We start from the raw sequence: 21,422 nt of genomic DNA, 5'->3' as shown, positions 1-21,422 counted from the left end.
CAGTATTCTGAACATTTGGGAAGAGGAAATGTTTACCATATGGGGCCATAATATGCATTCCCCGTGCACCCCAAGATCCATTGGAAGAATGTGGCTTTGAGCCCGTAAATCCCAATCAGAGACTCAGTTAGTGACTCTCTTTTATTTAGTGAGATAACTGGCATGAACCAAAATTAACATCTAATCCGTTATTCAATGCAAAGGGCACTGGAAACTGCAAAGCGGTACTTGTGCTGACCTTTGTGTTGATAAACAATTTAATTCTTTAGTAGTTAACAAAAAGAATCTTAATATAATTATGCCACTATAGAAACACAACATAAACTGACCTGTACAAATGAGTCAACATAAAGAGCCATGTGAATTCTACATGCAAATTTAAGCAAGATTTAATGTGATAGGAACAGGAAACCGATTACCCCACGATTCTCAGGGGAAAAAAATACAACCAAAACTATAGCTTCCATGACATTTCAAAGTAGAAGTTCCTCAGGAAATAGAATGCTAAGAAATCGACATCAGTAGGATGATTTTCATGTTTACCTTCTTTCAAACAAGTTGTCCATCAAACAGATATTTAAGTTGTTCCCAGCAGTCAAATATTTTGACAAGTAGAACCAAAAGAGGAGACAAACAATATTTCCGTCCGGAAATAAGCATTAAACAAATTGTATTACTAGTTCTTTAATGCACATACCCCTGGGGGTACAAAGAAGTCTTCCAGGGGATACATTAACTCATCTACATATTTGACTAGTTTTACAATAGGCTATGTAAAATGCACGAGTGAAGTCAGTACAAACTAAAATTTCATGTAATAACTTGTTTATACTACTCTATATACTATACACTGAAATGTAAGTACAGTATTTATATTCCAGTTGATTTATTTTATAATTATATGGTAAAGGTGAGAAAGTAAGCATTTTTCCTGTAATAGTGTGCTGTAAGACATTTGTATGTTTATGTCTGATTTCGTAAGCAAGTAGTTTATAAGTGAGGTGTAACTTGGGGGTATGCCAGACAAATCAGACTCCTGAAAGGGATACAGAAGTCTGAAAAGGCTGAAAGCCACTGCTTCAGCGAATGGTTCCCCTCCACACACACACGTAGTCCATTATTAAAACAATATATTTAAAAAAAAATCACATCCCTGGTTGAGTGTTGTGGCGAATGTTTCAAAATAAGAAACGGGGTAAGGCTTATAGATACCCCACCAACAATAAGGGAGATGCTGACCAAATCCAGATTATTTTATTTCATTACTTAGAGCAATATATGCTTAATTCAATATATAGTGACACGCACATTTTCAAACACCTGCTAATTTACTTAAGCAAATCATACAGACCACATTTTGTAAAGACATGGGTCTTTTTCTCTCTGTTTTTTAAAGCGATTTTGCTCTAGGACAGTCTAGTTCCTTGCACTTACCGTCTCCGAAACTTTATTTTACGTCATGTGTTACCCTGAAACGTAATAAAGGATTTACTTCATTATATTCTATATTTTCATTCCTAGAATGTCACAATAAAGGACAAACTTTAGATTCTTAACATTTACAGATGCACATTGCTGATAACAGAAATATTATCAAGAACACGAGTGAAACAAAAGCTTTCAAAGAGATCCGATTTGATGCATATAAATCATCCAACCCTTAAAAACCTGGTCGAGCGTGCTTGATTTGTGTGGTGGTAAAAAATACATATGAAATTATGCAGCCCTATGAACAGGAGAAGTCCACGGACAGAATCATCTGGGGTTGAATTGTGTTAACTGGAAGCTGCTGATTCCTTCAGCTTCACCGTGAGGACTGAGCCCTGAAGCACAGACTGTGTCCATTTCCTCTGCAGGTTTCCCCAAACCACGTTTTGCAAGCCTTTTTTTTTTTTTCGTACTGACTAAACGGATGTCTTGGAAGCGATTCGGTTTTTCCAATTGCCCTTGTGCGAGCCCAGTGCAGGACTCCTTAACCCTTTCGCCACTTTGGACTCGAGAAGTAGGTGCAAGGCTTTATTTCCCGGGGCTGCCCCAGATCCCCGCTTCGTGGAGCTTTAAGGGATTGAAATAACAGAGGAAACTTCAGGACTCCCGGAAAACTCCAATCCGTATTAAATAAAACTCTCACGGATTGATTCAGATCTTCTAGTAGTATCTATTTCGGTTTAGACACAGGCACGGGGTGTCGGATTATGCTGGCAGACAAAACGAAAACACCTACCTATTACCCACCCTCTCCCCTTTAAATATATCTGATCCTCTTCCAAGAACGAGCTGTACTCGCAAAACTTTCTCAGCTGTATTTGACAGTTAGAAAGAAAAGGAGAGGTTTTAAATTGAGGTTTCGAACAATCTCTCTCCGTGTCAGGAATATTTTTTTTTCCTTTTAAGAGTATACAGAGATTAAATTTGCTTTGTTTAGTGAGTGTCACTAAACTAGCATTAACCAGATACGGAGATGTAATAGTGGCGAATTTATCTACTTTAGGCTATCGTCTCACAAAGCCTGAGCTAAGAAACACTGCTTGGATACCTGCCATTTCACTGTAAAAAAAAATCCTCCCCTCCCTTCCCCCTCTGAAATTAGAACTGACGTTTTCTGTTCTCGTTTCAGCTATAGGTGAATAGGAGGTGGATTTCAATCGTTATACAGAAGCCTCGCTGATTTCATACTAAGAAGCGAGACTGAAATCTAACCACTTCAGGAAACAATGAGCTATTAAAAGCTATTAGTAAACAGTGTTGAATCAAATAAACATAATCATTCTAAAAGTAATGTTTTAAGGAAAGAAAGGTCCCGAATCTCAATAGAAGGAAATTAGATTTGATGTCCTTGACTGATTCTGAAATCTGATACTTTCCTGAATGTGTTTGGGGTTTTGGGGGGGTTTTTTGTTTTGTTTTTGTTTGCCAAGAAAATTATAAGAGTTTGCAAAAAGATGCAAAGAAAGGAACACTACAAATTGGTGATCAGCCATAGTAAATCTCTTGTTTAGAATCCATAAATTTAAGACTATGAATGTTGGCGTTTCTGTTTACTCGTGCTAACGACATGATTAAAAATAATAAACAAACAAAAACACAGAAAGGGGTTCTTTCCAAAAGACGGAGTTTCCGAGGGTATTTCATCTGAACTCTTTTTGTCATTTTGAATATAAATGGACGCGGAGTCTGACTGATTTCCGTAGACACTCGCTCGGCACGAGTGGAGGTGTAGTGTTATATGTACTGATCACTGATCAAACTGTTAACGTGTGTCTTCTCGCTTCTTCAGTGTTCAACTGTATGTTCAACATGCAGTCTCTTCAACTATGTCTAACTTCACTTCAAACATGAATAGACTATAATCCTTAATTAACGACATCGACATTTGGTATATAGCCCTTGCACAGCTTGTATTAAAGTGTATTAAACACGGAACACGGAAAACAATATGGTAAGAACTTTTTGTTGTGAACTTTACACACTCCCTACGGTATTAAGAAAGAAAAACGGCATGTATCATGCAATAGCTCTTACCTACGTAACATCTATTATCTGATCAGCTAAGTAATCCGAAGCCCTTCTGAAAATGCAGTGTCATTCTTCTAATTACCTTCTTTCTAAACTTGGAGAAACTTATATTTGCTTAAATAAGCTTTTTACTAACAAATTAGCTATTAAAATAATCTTAAATTTCGTCTATTCTGACTGTACAGTACTGAAAACCGCAAGTAGGGAGGCAGTTTTGACAATGCTAGATATGAGACGAGAAACGGACTCCATGTAACTTTGTATGCAGTGTTGTAGTCCTGCTGGGTCCCAGGATATTATCAATAAAAGATATTACCTCACCCACCTAGTCTCGCCATCTAACTTTGTTTATTTGTAAACATGGGACTAGCAACCACCAAATAAAGTGCTTACAGAAACTGTGGAAAAAAGCTCCACCCAAAAGATCCGTTGCTGACGGTAAGAATTGGAGTGTGTACAAGTTTGCAAGCTGGCTGTTCAGTGCTGACTCAGAACAGTAATGTAGGTCACAACGAGTTTCCTAGTTATCTAAATTCCAACAATTAAGGTGTTCTTTAGAGACTTCTAAAGCGCTATTGTTACATTTCTAAACGCAGTGCTTTTTACTGAATTCAACCTGCATCTGGGCAATTACACTGAGTTTGAAAGCCAACGTTTGGAGCCTGTACGCTTGCTTTTTGCTATTCAAACGTTTAACCTTCTGCTTTTATCCTCTGTCCATTCCCATCACAACAATCCATTTCATTTGTCCTAAAAGCATATTTTTAAAAGTTGTTCCAATGACTCACAATTCTTTTTTCATTAATTTTAAGAAAAGCATTAAGTGATATCCTAACTACTGTCTATTCAATTCTGGACTCTTACCAAGAATGTTTATTCATCTTTTAGTCATTAGTTTGACCCTTTATTACCATCATTAAGTGTTCATAGAATTAATCGTACACATTATTTAAAGAGCTTTTAAAAAGCTGCACCTTCTGAAACGGCTTTCACTCCACACACTGAAGGAACTCAGTCTTCCGACTGACACCAAACATTGTCTATTTTCAGACTGGTTTATTTAAATTCTCTTGTAGTTTACTATAGCGCGGCAGAAAAAAAATACTCATAGTCCTACGGAGGATGAGCAAACTGTTGGATGTTGCCGAAACAGCAGCAGCAGCAGCAGCGATGAGATATTATTCCCAAGCGCAAAGTTGTAAAGAAGATAAACCAGGATCAGGATACAAGATAAGAAAATAACTACAAGATATGTATTTATTTCACTGTCGTTCAGAGTTTTCTATTATCATAAAAGTGAGCCATAGTATCAAAGCCCCTCCGCCACTTTGCAGTAAAATGAGTGTTTGCGCGCGAGAGGGGAGGGGGTTTCAAAGTGACTATTGTATTTTTGTCAAGAAAATAAATAATAGGAAAAGAATCCGTTGTAATGTAACATAAACAGTATGAAATCATCCGGCTAGATACCGCACGACAGGAAAGAAAAAACCTCGAAATCTCACCTGGTCCACAGTTTCTGTTCAAACGCAGTATATCTCCCTGCATGTCCATTGCAATTTTTTTTAGAACAATCACATCACTCGGTTCATTAGCACAAAATCGTTTAGCCTCACTTCTCTCCTTCAATTCCATTCTAATTGCATCAGTGTGTGTGTATATATATATTTCTCCTTTTAAACACAGAAGGTTCTCAATCCTGCAGAAGTTTCATTATTTTTTCGTAGAGGCAGCAAGAACTTCTTGCTGACTCAAGTAGGACCTTAGCGCTTTAGCAGATTCAAACAACTCCGGTGCCCGGCCTCCCTTTCCATCGTTTACGCGCTGACTCTCATGCAGAGGGTACCACTGGAACCATCCCAGCCAATGGCTCCTAAGAGACGGGTGACAAGAAACCCCCTAAAAGCACATATTCTTTCAGCTTATTAACAACATAGTTAAACTCACGGAAACATCCTACGTCCCATGTGACTTCACCCGTGTCAACTTATCTTGAGTCGGTCATTCCGCTCACTGGTCTGCTTTACTAAACTATTTTATTCCAAAAGCAGAAAAATTAAATGTGTAGCAGAAAGAGAGGGCAGAGCGATTGGAAATTGAGAATGTAAACAACACTTACGACCAAGCCAATTTAATTTCGTTTCACTGGAAGGCCCTCTTGCAATATTCCTTGTTTACATTCAGTTCAGAGACGCTGGCCTTAGGCCAGAAAAGTGCAATTTCATTTCTTGGATGGAGAAGGAGTTTTATAATTTCAAGCTCAGCTTTAAATGGAAGGTTTAAATATCCTCAGCAAACTCATTGCCATTAACCCTTCAGGAACCTCTCCTGACATACTCTCCTCCCCTCCTATATGGTAGGAATGAAAAGGGAACTGTCACATATTCTCGGTGCACCTGCGGAGAGCAGAAGGAGTGTTCTATGGGTCTTAGCAATGCTGCTTCCCCTTTCCTGCGTATTAATCTCCTGCGAATTTGCAATGGTAGGGTTGCAACAAATTCACTTTAGAACTCTTTTGTAGTAAAAAAAGAAGAGTATATTCAAATATATAAACATGAGAGGCAATGGAGAACATAGATGTGGCAGCAGTGGGCACTGTGGCATGCACTTGTAAAAGCTTAGTGGGTGACACGGAGGGAAATCCATTCATCTGCACATATAAAGCATAACCTGGATGCGAGCTCCAGAGTCCCTGCGAGCGGGGAGAGTAGCTTCTCTCTGCTGCTGCTGTGCATGGCAAGGCAGCACTAAGCAGGCACTGGGCAGGCTGGTGCTCTCCTCAGACACGTGATTGAATCTGATCTCTGGCGCTGCTCAGTGGGGTAGTGGAGGAGGAGGAGAGGAGGAGGTCGTAGTGTTGTGTACTTAAGGTCGCGTGTGTGCAGGGTTTTTCTCCCTCTCTCGCGGAGGAGTAAGTGCCACTGCTCCGCCTTCTCCTTTTCGCAATGTTGACGCAATCTATAAATAGTGGAACAAAAGGACCAACTTCCTCGCAGCTTTGCTGAAACTGCACAAAAAAGGCAACAGGGGGGTTGTTATTTTTATTTTTTTTTCTGGTTAAACAGCCGAATCTAGGGGTAATCTCGCTATTGGAAGATTTTTCTTCGCTTTCTCATCATACTGGCAGCGTCCTGCAACTGGCTATTTTGCTTTACCGTGAGAAGGGTGTTTTTCCTCCTCTGACAGATCAGTAAGTACAATTCAGATATTTCCTTTTGGGGGGGGGGAGGATTCCTCCTCTTCTATCTGCTACAATAGAAAGGCAGAAGGATACAGAGGAAATAAAGAAGGACTGGGATTTCAGACCGAGAGCTAAGCCATAGTGGTTTGTTGTCACTGAACTGGAGGGGCATGCGACTGTACGTGGGTCTCATACTGTAGGGGTGTGTGTGTGTGGTGAGGAGCTGGGTTAGTCGGGATATCAACTGTCACATATTACAATAGGTTATAAAAATAGGAATAGTTACTGCCGCTTACAGAACAAAAGCTGACGCATTAACCAATATTAAACAGGCTTTTGTTAGAAGGGAAATGTGTGTGCGTGCGTGCGTGTGTTGGGGGAGCTGCCTGAAGCAAGTTGCTGTGTTAGAAAGCCTAGTAGGAGATTTGTTTACCGCCAGAGCTCATCGGCGTGTTTACTGCACACACACGCCGTACTGGGCTCGCCTCTACCCAATCTGCTGCCGGAGCTGAAGACAGAGAGGATCTTCCACCTTTTCACCACCACTCCGGATTAAAAGGGAGTGCATTTGTTCTTGCTTGGGGGATCAGCCTCCCCCAATCTGCACGGCATGTTGGGGGCAGCTAATACTGTGCTGATATACCCCCTCCCCAGTAACTAGGGGATTGGTGCAAGCGTAGGCAGCTACTGGCCAGGGAGAGAATTACATCATCCCCCTCCAATTATGTTACCTTTGGAGCTCTACACCGTGAGAGATCATGGAGGCAACGACATTGCTCTCACAGAAAGCGGAGGGGAAGGGAGCAATGTGCTTGAGTCGGTCCCAGGCACACAGAGGGAGACAAGCAGCCCAGGCGCGCGCGCCCTCACACATAGAGCTATAATGACCAGAATCTAGTGTTTACAGTGCTCACACAAGCGTATTGTGACGTCATGTGATTGACAGCCAATCCCTCCAGCCCGGCTCTGTCCAGAGCCTGACAACCGACTCTATATTAAGAAAAGAATGAAGTCACCGCCACCCTGACAACAGCAGGCGGCGGGCCCTTCCGCTGGCTCCCTCCCACCTTTCTCCCTCCCCTGGATCCTGGAGGAAGCCGCTCTGCAGTATGAAGGGACGATGAGGGCTCAGGCTTCCATAGCACCCCAAGAGGAAAGTGCCCAGTGATCCCCACTTCCTTCCAGAGAGCCAGCAGGAGGGCGGGCGAAAGAGGGAGGAGACACTGACCAGCCCTGTTGAAAAGGAGCCTCCTCCCATTGTGCAATAACATTCAGGAGTTACAAGCGGTTTTGTTTAGCTAGGGAGGGGACAGACACCAGAGCCAGTCTTGCACAAGCAAGACAAGGGACAGAGCCTGTAGCCTGGCAGTAGCCTCTGGAACTCATGGGCCAATTTCCCTCATCCTATATCACTTCCACCTTCCATGTGTCTCCATTACATGGCTCCCAACACCCAGAAACTGAGCGGCAACAGCTTGGCAGAAGGAATAGTTAATAGGTCGGACAACACAGCCACGAAGGGACTTGTTACCCATAAAACCTGCATCGTTTATTAAATAGCAGCCATCAGCATAAGGGAAGAATTCTAGTGTGCTACAGTATAGTTCAAACCACTAAACGTACCGCTGTTTGGGGTCATTCCTATACAATACTGGAGTTGGTTGATTTGTCTTTCAATAAGGGTGGGGTTCTGCTCTCAAATCGATAAGCAAACTTTTGAGAGGCACACAGAAGCTTTTCTGGGGATGGGTTCTAACTGGGCCCTGTTTTACTGAGTCTCGATCATGATTTTAAAATGATCTAATTTCAATCGTTTCAAAATAGCAAAATCTATGATAAGTGGAGCTTTTCATTACATGCTAGTTCTGTTTGTTTAGCCTACCTCTGTTATAACAAGAAAAAGAAACCCGGTCACTCAGGCTTTGCACAAATCTTCATAACTGAGAGATATTCTGATAGAGCCCAACATGTCTGTCTTTTGGTAATATGTTAAAGGAAATGTGAATCACAGGTAGTGCATTTTAAAAGCTCCAGGTGTACTAATACAGTTCAGGATTTAATAATAAACAAGTACAAAATCCATTGTTTTGCCTCTAGATTTAAAAGTATTGCTTACTGTAAAGTAGCTCTGTTGTAAAATTAGATTTCTAACATTTGAAATGTTTACCTTAGTATCACAGTTAATACCATGTTTGGGTGCTTTACATAATGATGATTAATTTACACTGGACATTTTAAACAAACACTGTATGTTCAGGAAGCAATTTATCATAAGAGATTTAAGTTTTATTTCTGGACAAAAAACAGCTAAACTGCTGTCTCAAATATTTTATATGAACAAGGTAGAACACACAGAAAACCATCCTAGTGTTGTGAAATTCCTAGGAATATACTTTTGATACTGTATTTCTTACTATACAAATTATAGGAACAATGACATTTACTGGCCAGTCATAGTAGGTTTGTGACAGAGGACAATAAATGGTACACCTTAGTTCAAAAGTTAATCTCTGCACAAAATAAACATTTAAAAATAATAGAAAAGCATGTTTGAATACAGAGTCCAAAATTAATCCTCATATCCTATCTTATTTTTTCCTGTTTTATCATTTTAACATTATAAGATTACCAAAATATTGCAATGTATACTTGAGACATCAAAGGCAATTTTTCATTTCTTAAATTTGTCAAAATACTGAAGTAGTACTTACCCACTGCAAAGTCAATAAATCCATATCACACTAAAAACAACAAAAAGTGTTTTACAGACAGTGATATTTGGTGAAAAAAACTTTTTTTTCCCTCTAGTGCAGTAACCTAAAAATACAACTAAATAATAAACATTTACCCACTGGAAACTGTAAGAATCATGGACTTCAGTTTAGTGGTGCATGCAGTTTTTAACTTGTTGATGGTTTTGGTTTCTTCAAAGTAGTCTATTACTTTTTGAAGTTTGTGTGTTTCTATTTGTGCAGAAAATAGACAGAAAAGCTTTGAGTTCCCTACTGTTACAAAAGTAAAAAGGAAGTTAAGTTTGAGCTGCTAAATTGGCAGTCTGGAATGAGTCAATAGTATCTCCTTTGTCCTGCTAGCTTTCTCTGTTATATTGCTTTGCTCTATTTCCTCTACACAAGAAAGCAAGAATTTCACATTTAGGATTTCAAATTTTAGATATTTTTAATAAGGTTACATTTTTATAAGCCTTGTTGTTTTCCAAATGTTTTATTGCACAAGATTGGAGTACATACACCTTTTCAGATTATGGTATAACGGTAACACACTATCAATGACACTACACTTTCATTAACCAAGCAGATAACTTTGTACGTTTTTCAGCATATACTTAATTAGGTAAATTATTGTTATTTTCTTGTTAACATACCTTCATAAGAAATCTAATGTGCTCTTTTCCAAGCATTTCATAATTCCTAATTTGATTAAAAAAAAACGGGTGAGAATTGGGACAAAAAGATGAAAACTGCCCTTTATCTCACTTGCTGAGGATTCTCTTGATGTGGGTAAGTCCCAGCAGGCAAAGAGCCATCATAGGTTACTTTTGCAACACCCTCCTAGGAAATATGCCTAAAGATCACTGCACTCCAGTTGGTGGACAGTCAATTAGGGATAAATATCAGCTTAGGTAAATTAGAGCTGCCCCTAGAGTGCTCAAACTTGTACCAGAGACATGGCTGGGCAGAGATCAGAGAGCTATAACCAGCTACTGGATGGCTCCCCAATTCTGCTACATTTACCAGAGCTTTGGTGCATCAGAAAATTTGGGCCTAGAACAGTTCATTCTGTCCTTTTAAGTAGTCTGAATAGTAGCAGTGTAAAATAAATTCCAAAGTTGTCAGTGTCTGGAAACAAGAAGTGATTTAATGACTTAGCTGGTGGGGAGGTCTTTCAAAAGCTGAAGCAGGAAGTGTGGGGCCATCACTGTCACTATGGGATCAGTTTCTATTTACCTGAAATCCAGTCTGCTCTGAAACTCTGGCCTTTGGATTGGTATTATGTTGTGCTGCAGATCTGTCATTCTCCCAGAGAAAATAAACAAATGTCAACAAAAAATAGGTTGTGTGAAGGCACTAGTGTTCAGTAAATAAAATATGCATACTTTCTGTATTACACATATATATCCCTACGCTCATAAATAGTCTCATTTGTTTTAAATGTAAAAAATACACTGGAATTTAGAATCCGCCCTGTAGCATACACATTAAAGAAAGCTAAATTGTATTAATTCATTATGAGGATCAAACCTGTATTTCCATATGTACAGTGTGTAATTTTTAATTACTTTTATGTTAAAATACAAAATGTTCAGAGTTCATACAAGATAATACTCTGGGAGTTTTCTAAAAAATACAAACTTTATTTTTTAAAAGAGTTACTTTTTTTCTTGTGATTACCTCAGCTAAATAAGCATAAGGGGGACATTCAGCACATGACTAATTTCAAATTAATCTCCCCTTTCATTCCCCTTTTTAGACTTCTAAAATTTGTGTCAGTGGACCGCTGATCTGCTGCAACATCACAGCTACTGTGATTCTGGTCAAGAATTGTGCCAGTAAGTGGCAGGAATTATTATTATTTAACAGTATGGTTGTGCAAAAAAAATTACAAACCCATGACATATAATGAAAGTCATATACTTGAGCCCTTATGCATCAGCTCCAGGCTCTAGCAAGGTTCAGTGATAGCCATGACTTTACAGTGGTTGGCAGTAAGTCCGTGCAATTTCAGAGAACCTGAAATAGAGGAGAAAATATTTGTTACATTTAATTATTTGTTAAATGCCCCTCCACTCCTTACTATTTGGGGCATCTGACACATAAACACACATTTATCACTTTAAAAAACTCTAGTTCTCCTTTAATTTTAGCTATTAGGTAGCAAATATTGTGGGTCATATTTTTCTCATCAATGAGATTTTTGTATTCGAAACACGACAGAATATACGTCTAAATTGTAAAACAAAAGCTAAATCAGGTTATTTCTATATCTCACTTTTGTTTACTGAAATAATACATTTAGTCTATTATGTGTTATTAATGCAGCACTTGGAAAATCTATTCATCCACTTTCCAAATGAGAGTAAAAAAAAATTCTCTGGTGAGCATAGGAGCTTAAGCCATTAATATCTGCAGCTTTCATTTAAAAAATAAAGTACACTTCTGTTCTCTAGGTTGTGAATATTACCATAGTTCATATTTGGAGGGTTAATGATGCAGTGTTGTCCTCCTGGGTCTGCAGGAAGACAGTTCCAATGCCTCTGCTACTGCTCATCACTTTGTCAAGTAGTAGCAAAGTGAAATTAACAAAGCTCTGCAGAGATGAACATCTGTATTCCAGAGTCTTATGACTAACTGTGAAATTGTCAGTAATGTCAATATCATATTGGTGTCCCTGTCTGGCAAAACTATTAACATCAGAATGAGGTACTGCAGTTATTCATAGGGGTAGGGGAATAGGGAATAGAGAACAGATAAAAGAAATGGAGGCTGAGGGAGAAGTAAAGTAGCACAGATTCAACCACCCTCTCATAGAAGCCACAACGCTCTCGAAAAGTGGAGAAGGGATAGAAACCTCCCTTTTCTCTTCCAGAAGCTAGAAAGGGGTGAAACTTATGATTCCTATTGACTGGCAACTATATGCAACATCTTTATAGAAATGTCTATACACCTTCTCATTTCTAGTACCTGGTTATGGCAGGGAGCCCCATCTTTCATCCATTCTTCCCTGTCCCCCTCTTTTGTATCTATTTCTGGTTTGTGGATTTAGTCCTCTGACTAATACCAGTAAGTATCTAATATAATTTTCAAGTCCTGCATTAATGCTCCATAACAGAGTCATATACTTAGTATTTTGAGAATAAAAGCAAGTAAAGCTGGCAAGATATTAATTTTTAAAGATAACTACTACACATGTATAATTACTTCTGATAAGATTTTCTATTATATATGTATAGTAGTTCTTAATACTGTATATGATATTACTGTATAGTATTGAATATCACTGTACATGTAATATTGTACATGATATTAGCAATTGCAGGGTATTAAATAATGCACTTTTAAAAAAAAATGTAGAAGCGTGCACTTAACACAGGCTATAAATATGCACATAATACAGATCACAAAGTAGCCATTCCAACATGGCAGGTATAAAAGATAAATGCAAATTAGGAAAATTCAAAAAGTCTATCAGGTGAATAATACACATTTTTAACCTTACATAAAAGATTATAAAAAGAAATATAAATGCAGAAAACTTTAAAAAAACACTATGCTTTTAAGACAAACTGGCAAAATCCAGAATATTCAATATTCAGTATTTAAACTACTGTTTTACACGTGTTTTAACTTTTAATTTGCCTATTACTGATTGAATGTTACATGCATGTGAACAACCTTTGCTTAATAAAATCACTAATTTCACCCAAAAAATCCATTATATGATACTGTTTGATTGCCTGTTACAATCTTCATGTACTATTGACTAAATACGAATTTTTGGCAACCTTTCCATGTAAAATCTATTAATTGTTATAGGGTCTCATCCTGTAAACGCTTCTCACACAAGAAGTCCCATTAAAGTCAAAGGGACTATTTGCATGAGTAAGGGCTACCTGTCAGTTTGGATTTTACTTCAACTCAGTTTTGTAATGCTGATCTGTAGGACAAATACTGCTGAAGAGCCAAAAAGAAAAAAAGCTAAATAATTAATACAATTATTTGCATTTTGTAACTCCTACAGATTTTTGTCACTTACAAGCATTAGAACAACGACTCAAATGCCAATGAGGGAATATATATATATATATATATAGTTCCTAGTAATATAGTAATACAGGCTAGATTGAGCCCAGCCTTGCATGTCTGCAAGAGGACTAAAGGGGCTGTGAAGGGTGGTGCACAAGAGTCCTTTCTCAGAAGGTGCAGACAGAACTGTAGTTTCTGAATTCAGAGGAGTAAACCAGCCCCAGAAGGGGAAGGAGGAGGTGGGGCTATGTCCCCCACTGGCCAGATGCAGAGAAGGGAGCGTACTCCACTATGTTAAGAGCTAGTGGAGCATGCACAGTCTGCCTGTGCACTGGGGAGCTCAGGGAGAGATTTTCTCCCCGAGCTCCCTCTGAGAAGTTGCTGTGCTCCGCAGCATCCCTTACTCAGGACTGCCTTAAAGACAGAATTGAGCCTTCAGTTAGATACTGAGTATTTCTCTGTACGTGTGCAATATTTTTTAGGGAGGGATACCATAAAAGAATGTTAATTATCTTACCTTAGACATAGAGTTTGTATGCTTTGTGCTTATGAGAGCCATAAAACATTATTATATGTATCAGCACTGTAGACAAAGGTGACCTGCAAATATAAAATTCAAAGAATCAAGCAGCTTTAATATGATTTGCTGAATATCCTCAAATAAGCAAGGTTAATTGATGCATTAGGAATGTAAACCTTGTTCCCTTCACCCCCACTCCCTTAGCTCCTCAGAAGTTGCAGATTGCTGGCTACAGCTCTATCTGACACTTCAAACTGAACTATACTCGTGATGTTACATCAACATCAAGATGGAGGAAGGGTGGTCTAGTGGCCAAGACACAGGTTTGGGAGCTGAGATTGGGATCATATTCATGGCTCTTTCCCAGACTTCCATGTGTGGCTTTTGGCAAGAACATAGCCACTCTGCACCTCAGTTTCCCAAATTATAAAATGAGGTTGATTAACACTTTTGTACCTCACAAGGGTATTGTGAGGCTAAATTCATAAATATTGAAAGATGTTCAGATACTACAGTGACAAGAGCCATAGAAAATCTAAAACACAACCAAATTTAAAAGAATTAGGAACATTTTGTTTAACTGCATATTTGACATAAAACTCATTGGTCGGGAAGCAGATTGTTGAGTTAACCATGGCCATTAAAGATCACAGAGCTAGGTCATCTGGAAAGGATCTGGATTCAAAGCTCCCCCTGAGAAGGGAGCTCATAGTGTGTCACATCTCCAGAAAGAAATTTTCAAAGTTACAATGGGTGACACCCCATGTTCTGGTCCTTTATGCTGGGTAAAAGGGTCAGAAAAGTGTATAGAGGCTCTTATTTGGCCAGGATAGGATACCCCTGGCATAGGAACTGAGGAAGACAGTCATAAGACTGCCTTCTGAGGACCCCCCTCCAAAGCCCTGGAGCAGGAGGGCATGACTGGAGGTGGGAGGATTTGTCAGGGGTTGAGATTCAACATTGCATAGGGTACATCCAGACTACCCGCCGTATCGGCGGGTAGCGATCGATTTATCAGGGATCGATACATTGCGTCTCGTTAAGACACGATATATCGATTCCCGAATGCACTCCCTGTCGACTCCGGAACTCCACCGGTGCGAGCGGCGGTAGCGGAGTCGACAGGGGAGCTGCAGACGTCGATCCCGCGCCGTGAGGACCCAAGGTAAATCGATCTAAGATACTTCGACTTCAGCTACGCTATTCACATAGCTGAAGTTGTGTATCTTAGATCGACCCCCCCCCCCAGTGTAGACCAGCCCAGAGATTCTGTGCAGCACTATGGCTCAGAGGGCTGCTCAGGGAGACTGTTATAATTTAGGCCTCTGAGACTGTCTGCATTATGCCAGGGGCTGTGGAGCAGCCCAGGATTGAGAGGGAGCAAAAGTGGTTTAAAGCTACCTCAGACCCACCTGGGTTGTGAATATTGTGCTGTGTCTCTTAGAGGAGCAGTGCAGAATCTCACCCAAAATGTCTAAAAGAGCTTTGAGACAGCTTATGGATGAAAAGTGCTCTTTAAGTGCTAGGTATCATTATTATTAAACGATAATTATAACAAACAAATTGCAAAGTGGCAAACATTTTAACTGAATGGAAGGATCATCTGTACTGATAGATTCTGTGCTACGAGAAGACAAATTAGCAGGTAATAGCAAAATTGTCCTTTTATTCATACCTAAAAATCTATCAGTCTGGAGGGAGAGGTTGTTGGGAATTAGCAAGCAAAATGGGATGAAGAGAGGGAAAGATAAGGAAGGAAACAAGATTTCATAGCAGACTGCTGAACTTGGTGACTAAAAGCCCAATCAAACAAGGAAACAATATCCACCTTGTAATTCTTTGTAAATGAATGGATCAATGCCCAGGTCATTGCTCTTCAAATTTTGTCACAGACACTCTATTTCTCTCTTCCCATTGATCTTTTGAGGGGGTCAACAACCATGTGGACAAGGGTGATCCAGTGGATATTGTGTACTTGGACTTTCAGGAAGCCTTTGACAAGGTCCCTCACCAAAGGCTCTTAAGCAATCAGTCAAGGGATAAGAGGGAAGGTCCTCTCACGGATCAGTAACTGGTTAAAAGATAGAAAACAAAGGGTAGGAATACATTATCAGTTTTCACAATGGAGAGGAGTAAATAGCAGTGTCCTCCAGAGTGCTGAACTGGAACCAGTTTTGTTCAAAATATTCATAAATGATCTGGAAAAAGGAGTAAACAGTGAAATGGCAAAATTTGCAAAGGAGAGAAAATTCAAGGTAGTTAAGTCCAAAGCAGACTGTAAAGAGTTACAAAGAGATCTCACAAAACCGGGTTACTTGTCAACAAAATGGCAGATTCGATGTTGATAAATGCAAATAATGCACATTGGAAAACATAACCCCAACTACACATACAAAATGATGTGGCTTAAATTAGCTGTTACAACTGAAGAAAGAGGTCTTGCAGTCATTGTGGATAGTTCTCTGAAAACATCTGCTTAATGTACAGCGGCAGTCAAAAAAGCTAACAGAATGTGAGGAACCATTAGGAAAGGGATAGATAAGAAAGAAAATATCATAATGCCACTATATAAATCCATGGTATGCCCACACCTTGAATACTGCTTGCAGTTCTGGTCGCCCCATCTAAAAATGTATATATTAGAATTGGAAAAGGTACTGAGAAGTGCAACAAAAATGATTAGGGAATGGAACAGCTTCCAGATGAGGAGAGATTAAAAAAACTGGGACGGTTCATCTTGGAAAAGAGACAACTAAAGAGGGATATGATAGAGGTCTATAAAATCCTAAATGGCATGGAGAAAGTTAATAAGGAAATGTTATTTACCCCTTCACATAATACAAAAACCAGGGGTCACCCAATGAAATTAATAGGCAGGCAGCAGGCTTAAAAGAAACAAAAGGAAATACTACTTCACACAATGCACAGTCAATCTGTGGAACTCATTGTCAGGGGATGTTGTGAAGGCCAAAATTATAACTGGGTTCAGAAAAGAATTAGATAAGTTCATGGAGATAGGTCCATCAATGGCTATTAGCCAAGATGGTCAGAGATGCAACCCCATATCCTGTGTGTCCTAAGTCTCTGACTGCCAGAAGCTGCGAGTGGACAACCAGGTATGGATCACTCAATAAACTGCTATGTTATGTTCATTCTCTTCAAAGCATCTGGTATTTGCCACTGTTGGAAGACAGGATATTGGACTAGATGGACCACAGGTCTGACCTAGTATGGCCATTCTTATGTTCTTATCCTTATTTGCTTTTCTTTAACAATAAGCTGCTCTAACCAATTTGGATATGGTTGCTTTATATACTCTGTTGCCTTTTTTTTTAACCAGTATACACCGGAAATAATGTATCTTATTTTCAAAAGGCTTCCATCATTTCTAGATTATATTTTATGGCCCTTCTCACATCCAGAAAGTGAAACTTCAATGTCCTTAGGATGAGAAAGGCTTAGGTGAATAATGGGATAATAAGTGAATACTGAATAATATGAAAAAATAAGATTTTTTTAGGGATAAACTCTGGGGCTATGAAGAAGACTATCTTATTAAGAAAATAAAGAAACCGTTCCTGAATTGAAATTGTTTCTAGAGTTCATATTCTCTCTGAAAATGTGACTTTCATTGAAAAGGGAAAAAACCCAGCAACTTTAGACAGCCGTTCAAATGGAAGCTCCATCAATGTAGGGAGAAGCAAATTTAAGTTCCAATAAGCCATAAGATATTTAATTGATGGTTGAAACTTTGCAATGGCCTTGATACATCTTGAGCTGTGAGGTTGAATTGCTACACTGTCTGCATCTAGCAAGTTTGAGAGCCTCAGATGCTGAAGTCTGCGCAAAGAGATAGTTGATTGTAGACTGGACATAAATTAATACCTTGATTTGATCCATTAGTCAAAAAGAATTGCTGAACTGAAGGAGGTTCAGGCCTTAAAGTTCCACATTGCTAATTTTAATTTCTCTGGGTTGAGACAGATCAGTAGGTCCCTTGGAGTTGGAAGCATACATGGCAAATGAAGAAACATCTCTATGATGTGATGGACCAGTCATACGAGAATACCTGTAGAGTAACTCCTTGCTTAAAGTTGTAGTTATGTTCCTGAAAAATGCAACATTAAGCAAAACAATGTTAAGTGAATCCAATTTCCCCATAAGAATTAATGTAAATGGGGGGGTTAGGTTCCAGGGAAATTTTTTCACCAGACAAAAGACATATATATATATATATATATATACACACACATACACAGTATAAGTTTTAAACAAACAATTTAATACTGTACACAGCAATGATGATTGTGAAGCTTAGTTGAGGTGGTGAAGTCAGAGGGTGGAAGGGGGTGGGATATTTCCCAGGGAATGCCTCACTGCTAAATGATGAACTAGAACAGCTGAGCCCTCAAGGGTTAACACATTGTTGTTAATGTAGCTTCACACTCTATAAGGCAGCACAAATGGAGGTAGGGGAGACAGCATGGCAGACAGAGACACACACCCTGTGCGTGAGAGAGAGAGAGAGAGAGAGAGAGAGAGAGATGTGCATTGCCCCTTTAAGTATGCTGACCCCACTCTAAGTACATTGCCTTTTTAAGTAGATCAGCAAGTTGAGACAGCCCCTGCTGCCAGCAAGCTCACTCTGTCCTGAGCTCTGTCGTGTCTCCCCCGTTCTCTATGGAGATGGGGAAAGCGGGCGGCAGCAGCAGGGGGGAGAGGGACACCCTGACATTAGCCCCTCTCTTCCCCCCTCCACCCCATACAGCAAGCAGGAGGCTCCCGGGAGTAGCTCCAAGGCAGAGGGCAGGAGCAGCACATGGCAGGGGCTGGGGCAGCTGAACTGCCTGGCAGTTGATAGCCTGCTGGGAAGCTGTTGCACAGGGAACTTAGGGGAGCAGGGAGCTGATAGGGGAGCTGCCAATCCACCCTGGTTCAAGCCCCCACCAGCCAGCTCCAACGGGCTGCTCTTCCTGCAAGCAGTGGACAAAGCAGGCAGCTGCTAAACAAAATTATAAGGGAGCATTGCGCAACTTTAAACGAGCATGTTCCCTAACTGATCAGCAACGTAACAACAAAACATTAACTGGGACGACTTTAAGTGAGGAGTTACTGTATTCTCTATGCTTAATTTCCTGTTGTTGCTCAAGGCAATCTAGTTGATGGTGAGCATCACAGTCCTCTTTATAAAATCCCTTAGCATATTGGAAGACTGTTACCAGGTTCTCCCTCAGTCTTCTTTTCGCAAAACTAAACATGCCCAGTTTTTTAACTGTTCCTCATAGATCTGGTTTTCTAAATCTTTTATCATTTTTGTTGCTCTCCTCTCCAGTTTGTCCACATCTTTCTTAAAGTGTGGCACCCAGAACTGGACACAGTACTCCAGCTGAGGCCTCACCAGTGCTAAGTAACTCAGAACAATTACCTCTTAAATCTTACATATAACATGGCTGTTAATACACCCCAGAATATTAGCCTTTTTTGCATCTGTATCACATTGTTGACTCACATTCAATGTGAACCACTATAACCCCCAGATTCTTTTCTACAGTACTACTGCCTAGCCAGTTTTTCCCATTTTATAGTTTTGCATTTGATTTTCCTTCCTAAGTGTAGTACTTTCCATTTGTCTTTATTGAATTTAATCTTATTAATTTCAGACTAATTCTCCAATGTATCAAGGTCCTTTTGAATTCTAATCTTGTCCCCCAAAGTGCTTGCAACTCCTCCCATCTTGGTGTCATCCACAACTTTTGTAAGCATACTTTCCACTCCATTATCCAAATAATGAAAATATTGAATAGTATTGGACACAGAACAGATGCCTGTGCAACTCCATTAGATATATCATCCCAGTTTGAAAGCGAATCACTAATAACTACTCTTTGAGTACAGTCTTTCCACCAGTTGTGGACCCACTTTATAGTAATTTCAGATAGACCACTGGCTCTCAACCTTTCCAGATTATTGTATCCCTTTCAAGAGTCTGATTTGTCTTGCATACCCCCAAGTTTCACCTCACTTAAAAATTACTTGCTTACAAAATCAGACATAAAAATACAACAGTGTCACAGCACACTATTACTGAAAAATTGCTTACTTTCTCATGTTTACCATATAATTATAAAATAAATGAATTAGAATATAAATATTGTACTTACATTTCAGTGTATAGTATATAGAGCAGTATAAACAAGTCATTGTATGACATTTTAGTTTGTACTAACTTCACTAGTACATTTTATGTAGGCTGTTGTAAAACTAGGCAAATATCTAGATGAGTTGATGTATCCTGTGGAAGACTTCTGCATAACCCCGGGGTTATGTGTACCCCTGGTTAAGAACCACTGATCTAGACCACATTTCTGTAATTTGCTTATGAGACGTCACGTGGGACTGTCAAAAGCTTTACTAAACTCAAGATATATCACATCTAATGTGTCACTCCTTTTCACTAGGCCAATAATCCTGTCAAAGAAGGATATTAGGTTCATTTGGCATGATTTGTTCTTGACAATTCCATGTTGTACATTACTTATCACCCTATTATCCTCTAGGTACTTACAAACTGATTCATAATTTGTTCCAGTGTTTTTCCAAGTATCAAAGTTAAGCAGACTGTATATATACCCTAGGTCCTCTTTGTTCCTCTTTTTAAAGATAGGTACTATGTACTTCTCCATGAGTTTTCAAAGATCAAGGGCGGCAGAGCCTGCCCAAAAGTGGGGGGGCTAGAACCCCCCCACCCCTTCTGCCCAGCAAGCCAGAAGCTGGAACAGGCCGTGAACTGGGGACCCTCCACCTGCCCAGAGCAGGGGTGTGTGTGTGGGTGTGTTTGCGAGCAGCCCCCAGCCTGTGTTCCCATTCCTCAGGCCCCCACCCAGGGCAGGAGGGTCCATGAGTCCCCACAGCTGCCTGCACTTGGCTCTTACCTGGACCTGGCTCCAGCTATGGGGCCGCAGCCCGGCCATGGTAAGAGCCTCATGGGCAGCTATAGGGAGCCGCGCTGAGGACCCTCTACCTGCCTGGGGTGAGAGGGACAAGAACAGCCCTCGGCCCGTGTCCCTGCCCTGTGGGCCCCCCGCCCAGGGCAGGTGGAGGGTCCACAGCGCGTCTCTCCACAGCTGCCCACACGGCTCTTACCATGGCTGGGCTGCGGCCAACTAGCTGGAGCCAGATCCATGTAAAAGCCGAACATGGCGCGCAGGCAGCTGTGGGGAGCCATGGACCCTCCTGCTCTGGGCAGGTGGGGTTAGGGACATATGCCAGGGGCTGCTCTTGACCCCCACCCCACCCTGGGCAGGTGGAAGGTCCACAGCATGGTGCTCCACAGCTGCCCGGCTCCACAGCCGAGCTCCAGCTGCCAGCCTGGTTGGGGGGGTGGGGCCTCGGGGGTAGAGGAGGTGCGGGGCGAAAAGTGGATGAGTCAGGCTGGTCCACGTTCAAA

At 40.3% G+C, this 21,422-nt stretch overlaps 2 long non-coding RNA genes across 10 annotated transcripts in view; one reads left to right on the top strand and one right to left on the bottom strand.

The window, feature by feature from the left end:
* Positions 1 to 882: 882 nt before the first annotated feature.
* LOC117870990 overlaps positions 883 to 21,422 on the bottom strand; it is a 62,461-nt gene continuing 41,921 nt past the window's right edge. For 4 of the 7 annotated variants that reach the window (XR_004644110.1, XR_004644111.1, XR_004644113.1 and 1 more), the window contains 2 exons: positions 13,973 to 14,055; positions 9,901 to 11,442 (listed from right to left, as the gene is read on the bottom strand). This is a non-coding gene — a long non-coding RNA (uncharacterized LOC117870990). Of the gene's footprint in view, positions 5,387 to 9,405; positions 9,436 to 9,900; positions 11,443 to 13,972; positions 14,056 to 15,803; positions 15,972 to 17,860; positions 18,080 to 21,422 lie in introns of those variants that run through there. The other 3 variants (XR_004644112.1, XR_004644116.1, XR_004644117.1) reach the window with 3 other exon arrangements.
* The window catches only part of LOC117870988, an 82,176-nt gene continuing 67,085 nt past the window's right edge, over positions 6,332 to 21,422 (top strand). The window contains exons 1-2 of one of the 3 annotated variants that reach the window (XR_004644105.1): positions 6,332 to 6,703; positions 11,183 to 11,261. This is a non-coding gene — a long non-coding RNA (uncharacterized LOC117870988). The remainder of the gene's footprint in view (positions 6,704 to 11,182; positions 11,262 to 21,422) is intronic. The other 2 variants (XR_004644106.1, XR_004644109.1) reach the window with 2 other exon arrangements.

This window comes from Trachemys scripta, chromosome 1 (assembly GCF_013100865.1).
Source record: "Trachemys scripta elegans isolate TJP31775 chromosome 1, CAS_Tse_1.0, whole genome shotgun sequence".
NCBI lineage: Eukaryota > Metazoa > Chordata > Testudines > Emydidae > Trachemys > Trachemys scripta.
This window is presented reverse-complemented; position numbering and strand designations above follow the sequence as displayed.